This window comes from Mastomys coucha, unplaced genomic scaffold (genome assembly GCF_008632895.1).
Source record: "Mastomys coucha isolate ucsf_1 unplaced genomic scaffold, UCSF_Mcou_1 pScaffold18, whole genome shotgun sequence".
Classification (NCBI taxonomy): domain Eukaryota; kingdom Metazoa; phylum Chordata; class Mammalia; order Rodentia; family Muridae; genus Mastomys; species Mastomys coucha.
In genome coordinates this window covers 44,544,253-44,550,995 of record NW_022196900.1, presented here as the reverse complement: position 1 = coordinate 44,550,995, position 6,743 = coordinate 44,544,253, and the positions used below count along the sequence as shown (strand labels likewise).

At 41.8% G+C, this 6,743-nt stretch overlaps 1 pseudogene; it reads right to left on the bottom strand.

Annotated features, from left to right (window-relative positions):
• Nucleotides 1-678: 678 nt before the first annotated feature.
• LOC116095393 lies at nucleotides 679-1,796 on the bottom strand (annotated as a pseudogene).
• Nucleotides 1,797-6,743: the final 4,947 nt, after the last annotated feature.

Genomic DNA, 6,743 nt, shown 5'->3' with positions numbered 1-6,743 from the left:
GACATATCTGACAAAGCCATAGACTTCTATCAAGCAGCATCAGTGTAGTGTAAAAAGTAAGTCAAGGAACTCAGTAGCCTCCTATCAACCTTATGAGCGACTGAATTTCTGGGGAAGGACCTGCATACATAATTCCCTGCCAAGAACCAGGATGCTACACTTCTGAAGAAGGGAAGTGTGGATTAAGGCATTCCTTTTTTGTTTTGAAGGAGATTGTAATAGAAATATATTAAAGATAGCCTTAAATATCCAACAGTCTTCTAACTTACAACTTAAATCAAAGTTGTAGGAATCTACAGGTCTCTATAAAGAATTCTCTTCACAGGACAGCTGTAGTTCATGTTAAAACACAAAAACTTTGTGCTATAGACTTACAAAAAAACACGATATATATATATATATATATATATATATATATATATACACACACACATACATATATATACATACACACACACACACATATATATATATATATATATATATATATATATATATATATATGAAAGCTCAGATTCTGCATCAAGCATTACTCAATCTTGCCTTTTGATACAAACCTGAATACAGCCAAATTATGAATCATTCCCTTAATAGTCTAGTTGACGAAACGTAAAATGGATATGCACTTTCAGGAAAGGAGGCTTTGTCAGCTTTAGCAGTGTCCTTGACACACTGAGCTCAGCTGAAGTCCTGACCTGTGAGGACCAGGGGAGATACAGAAGTCCAGAAGTAAAGGAAGAGACACACCCAGCAGGAGCCCATTTTGACCCACACAGCTACCCACTCTCTGGATACCTTCTGGAATTTGGCATCAGGGCTGTGCCAGCTGGTTCTGGTCATCATGTATCATGGCGTAGAAGGAGGCACAGCAGAGCATCAAGTGGAAAAAGGAGTAGCTATACTGCCCCCCTCCTTCTCGTTGTCTATAGCCCTCCAAGGCTGTCCATCTTCTTCATCACTGGCTCCATCGGTGGTATCGCCAAGGATAACACTGTCACTCCCAGACAGGGTCAACTTGTTAACTTGGCTGTTGCTTGAAGTACGGATGCTAGAATATATAAGGCAGACAACAAAGGATAGTCAGTCTCCAACATCATCAAAATTCATAAAGTGTCCACGTTGTGATGGTGAAGCATAGGCAGGAGCAAGAGTACTCGAAAGGATGTAGAGGCTTGAAAAGGACAGCAAGGCAGCATACCAGAGTCTTGGGTTTCCTTCCTCCACTCAATTTACCCATGATTCATTCCAAGAGTAAGCCACGTCTACCAAGAGCACAAGCTGGATGAAAATGAAAAAGTGGCCCCCAACATCCCAGCACTAAACCAGACTTTAGTGAAATGGCCCCCAAGGATGTAGAAAGATCAAACCATGATACCAATAATAGCAGCATTTCTGAAGAACCAAAACCCACTGTGGACTGCTGCTCTGAGATCTTTACTTGTTTTGACTTTTAACATGAGCAAAAAGAAGGCAAAGAAAAAAATGGCTACAGCAAAGTTGATCTGATACACAGCTTTAAAATGGACCAGCACGTCACAATCTTTCTCTACCTTTGTATCATCCATCTTGATTTGAAATCCTCCTTTGCAAGAATCCAGGAATCTTCTTCAACTGAGTTTGTATGCCTTCTGTCATCATGATCCAAGACATAACAGTGCCAAGGATGGGAATAGAAGCGTGGATGAGCCGAGTTACAGTGGAATTCTTACTGTGGGACAGCAACTACACAACAGACATGACGCACCACCACAGAGGCATGGAACCCAGCTGGCAAGTGAGAAGAGGAAGGCCCCCATAGTGATGCTGGGGCAGAGACTCACCACTCTGAGTGGATCCCTGCGCGGTGGCTAACTCATTCTTGTTTTCTTTATATGTATGTGTCTGTGTATGGTAAAGACATAGGAATATCTAGGTTTAATAATACTAAATATATTCATTCAGTTAATATTTCATGATGGTCTATTCTGTGTCAGCCATTATTCTCAGCACTAAAATTGTACAATAATAAGCAGAGGCCTGCTTTCAGTGAGTTTACAAGCTAGTGGAGCACAAAATGCATGTTGAAGTGATTTCGCTTTTGATATTAGATATTGGTTTTGGTGAGAAATGTTAAGACAAATCTATTTGAAGAAAAAGCCTTAGCCAGTGTTATATAGATTAATTGTATTACTTTGGGATAGAAGTCTTTGAAGATCAGGACTGGGTGTATCACTATAGGGCAGAAAAGCTGTATTCTTGACACTTTTTGTGACATTATCATTTCCCATGACTAGCTCACTAGGAAAAACACAACTCAGAAGTTAATGAGTGGCCAAGGCTTCCTTACTCTTAGCAATGTTAAGCAGATTTGGAGCAGACAGACACAGTGATAGAGTAGATCATTGGACCACAAATTAGAATAGGCAGGGGGAGGTTTTCCTGGGTTGGCCTTCTAACCAGAAACTAGCCTGAAGGGATCTTGAGTCACAAAGTAGCTAAACTGACACTTTTAAGAGTTACTCCCATGCTACCCTGCCATTCCCGAGAAAGTGTCTAATCGTCAAGTTGTCAGGTGTGTGTGCCTGGGAAGGGCAACTTAGGGATTTTCCTTCAGGATTTTGAAGTTGAGTCATTGACTTGAAGAGGATCCTTACAGCATTAATATGGAAATGGTATGAGGGACAGCAATGTTCATACTCTGCGGGATGCCAGGCCCACGGTCATTCATGTTTGTCTATACTGTTATTGGGTTTTGTTTGTTTATTTTTTGTGAGTGATATCTCACTATGTTGCCTAAGCTAGTCTTTAACTTGTAGGACCTACTATGTCAACCTGGCATGAAACTGAGACTACAAGTACTTAGCAGCCCTGTAAATTCTTTTTTGGAAAATAAAAGTATCTTTTAGTTTTTTTGTTTTTTTTCTTTAATTGGAAATGATATCTGCAACTTTTTCACAGTTGGTATCTTTTATGCATTTACTGTGTGTGTTGTGTCTGTTTTTGTGTTTGTGTGTATGTCTGCGGGCTGTTGTGTGAAATCCTGATGGCGCACAGCATTTTGATACTGTGCCTTTCTAGCTACTCTGCTGGTTTTAATCAGGAAGCCTTTGCTTTCCAGCCACCCGCAGAGGGTTCTGCTTCCCAGAGGTTGTATGACTTCTTTACATTTTCGGGACTAGTTGGTAGAAGAATTGGAATTTGAACCCAGATTAGCTTTGAGCTCCCTTTTTAGGACAACAGGGAACCACTATTCATTCTCAGCCATAGCTGGCAATGTACCGTGTCTTCTCATTTTCTTCCATTGTCTCTCTGGTCAAGATGGGTCTTAGACTCTGTGCTCAGAACACAGAATTAGCATTTAGTAGGCAGTCTGTACTGAAATACTGGGAAACTAGGAGCACATACTGTTCATTATCATAAGGAAGCATTTAAAGTGCTTTCAGATAAGAGAGTTTCACTGATACTGGAGTACATGTGTTCATAGATACTGAAATATGTAATAATATCTAAGCTTTATATTTCTGTAGTTTAAGAGTCAAAACCCAGAAAACATAATGTTTAATTTTGTAGCTATTCCTTGACGTCCAGGACACACAATCAAGCACAGGCTTCTTGGGTTGGGGATTGTGGTTTTACTCAGGAGTACACTACCTGCCTAGCTTGAGGGGTACTGCTCTAGCCTCTCTCCACAGCATGGCAGCTGTTTTAATTGTCCCTCCCCTAAAAGAAAAAGCAGACAGTAGGGTTTTATGGTTTGTTTGTCTGTTTATTGTTTTGGGCAAATTTAAACGGCAATCTAGTCAAGTGGTGGTGTGGTACAAGCCTTTAATCCCAGCACTCAGAGACAAAGGCAGGCGGATCTCTGAGTTCAAGGCCAGCCTGGTCTACAAGAGTGAGTTCCAGGACAGCCAGGACTACACAGACAAACCCTGTCTAGAAAAGCATACCTCACCACCCCACTCCACCCCCAAAATAAAAATAAGTGGCAATATAGTGAAAACTTATTTTAATTTTTAAATAATTTATCTTTTATTTAAAAATTCAGGCAGAATATCATGTAGATCAGGCTAGCCTTCAACTAGGTAGCTGAGAATGACCTTGATCTCCTGATCTTCCTGTCCCTACCTCTCAAGTCCTGGAATTAACAGACATGCACTATCATGCCTGGCTTTAAATAACCTATTTCTGCAAACAGACCAGAGCCCTCTCATGCTCCTCTACAGACCACCCCAAGCATAAAATGAAACTTAAGCAGCTTTTTAAGGAATATATTTCACCAGCCGTCAATTAAAATAATGGTTGCTTGTAATTTTTTTCTCTCAGAGGTTAGTCCTCTTTCTATATTAATTTATACCATTACAAAAACATTTTTAGCTGCGAGATATTCAAATGTTCATTTTCCACAGAATATTTGAAAGGTTTCTCAGTAGATCCTGGGAATTCATTTCAATAGACTCTTTATTTGGTCAGTCAATAATTTTACTAGCAGTTGTTGAGAGCCAGTTATGTGCTAGACACTGGCTTGGTGCTGAGGGGCACAAGGCTCAAAAGCACAGTAGCTCTACTCAACAGTCCTTTGATAGACGTTTAATGAAAACTCACATGTTCCTGGTGCAAGCTGCTATGATTCCTCCAGGCCTCATTAAGTAATCTCTGCTACATTGGGTCACCTGATGTAAGTCTCCCTACTTAAGACAATGAATGCCTGCCTGAAGGTTTGTTTTGTTTTGTTTTTATTGTTGTTTTTTATATAGTCTCAAAACTTCTTACTAATCTATCAAGAAGGTCATATCAACTCTCTGGCTCTGCAAAGTCTGGCGTATGAAGTCAAATATTAATTAGAGCCAGGGTAGCATAGGGATGTAAGTGACTTATATTCTGTACCACACAATTCAATGATGTTCTCACTTATCCAAGTCAACACTGGGCAACAGTCCCAGTGGTTTTTCTGCATCTCAGGGATGTGAGCTCAGTCAAGCATCCTGGGAGGTGGGGTTGGGGATGGGGGAGAAGACCTCAGTTTCTATTGATATCCAGAATATCATTAGATTAGAAAACCATACTTGCTGGGGTCAAAGGCAGCTTCCAAGTCTCCAGTGCTCCTCCCAAGTCTGAACACTCAAGGTGAAAGGATGGTAAAGTGTCCCAGATCGGGGAGAATTATTATCATTGGGAATTTATTCACAGGCCCACTCCTAGCTGGTGCAGACTGTAGTTTGTGCAAAGGCTCGAGGTGTTCTTCCTCACCACATTTATTCTGCAGTGTATTATCCCTGGGGAGACAAAAGGAGAGGCCCTGTGTGTCAGGGGTGGGTGAGGGAATGCAGCAGGCACAGCTCTGTCTTAGCTACTTTTCTATTGCTATGAGGAGACACCATAACCAGTGCAACCTATAAAGGGAAGCATTGAACTGGGGGCTTGCTTACAGTTTCAGAAGTTGAGTCCATGACTATTATGGCAAGAAACATGGTGGCAGGCAGCCAGGCCTGGTGCTGAAGGGGAAGCTGGGACCCTACATATTATGTGCAAATTGGAGGCAGAGAGAGGGGGGGAGGGAGAGAGGGGGAGAAGGAGAGGGAGAAGGAGAGGGAGAGGGAGAGGGAGAGGGAGAGGGAGAGGGAGAGAGAGAGGGAGAGGGAGAGAGAGAGAGAGAGAGGCTGTAGTCATCCCTAATGACACATCAACATGGTTATACCTCCTAATCCTTAGTTCTACTAACTAAGAACTAGGCATTCAAGCAAATGGGCCTATGGAGGGGGTGGGTATTCTCAGTCAAACTATCACAGGGATCTTTACCAGGTATGGGAATGGGATGGGGATGTGAAGCTAGGAGGTAAAGATGGGCAGCAAGGACATGTTTGTACATATGTGCCTCAGAGCAAGAACTTGGAATCTTCTCTGCATGTCATATATCTCCCACAGGGAGGCACAAAGTGCTTTATTGAATTCATCCCTGTCTTGTATCTTATAGCTGGTGAGGAGGGATGACTGGTTACAAGTTTTCTGAAAACACACTTTACCTTCTAGATGAACAGAAAGTTCTGTGCATCCTTATAGAAACTGCAGCTTTTGGTACCCAGGTTTTGATGAATGAGTACAGTTTCTTATTAACTTCTCTCTTCTCCACATGCTGGTCACACCACATCAGGAAACTGAGGTCTTCTCCCCCATCCCCCACCCCACCTCCTGGGATGCTTGACTTAGCTCACATCCCTGAGATGCAGAAAAACCATTGGGACTGTTGCCCTTCCTAGCAGCAGCCGGCCATATATACCATAATTAGAATGTGGGTGCTGCCTTGGAGCTTTTGCTCAGCACTGACTCCCTGGATTCTACAACACTGTCTAAAATCATGTGCCTTAGTTGCCTGAGATTCTAGGATGAGAAAGACAAGCGATATCTCTAACTGTTTCTTAGAATGAACATGTGAACATATAGCTTGCAGCTCAGATTAGTGTTGCGAGCACCTGTGAACATTCTGTTGGTCAAACCCATTAGTGTCCCATTATTAGAATGAGAGTTGGTGGCATGCCAAATGTCTTCCGTTTTGACAGCAAAGTGGAAATGATGGCCAACTGGCATTCACGGAGCTTCTCATCACGGAGTTAACTGATTTTATATCGATATTTTCAGTTTCCTCATTTGCTTTTGCTTCCTTCCTGGGCATCGTCTTTATAGTTGTTATTTCGGATCAGTTTTTGTAATTCTGGTATTAAGTGTGACAGCTATGTAAACAAGACGTAAGGCATTATTGGTTTATCAGT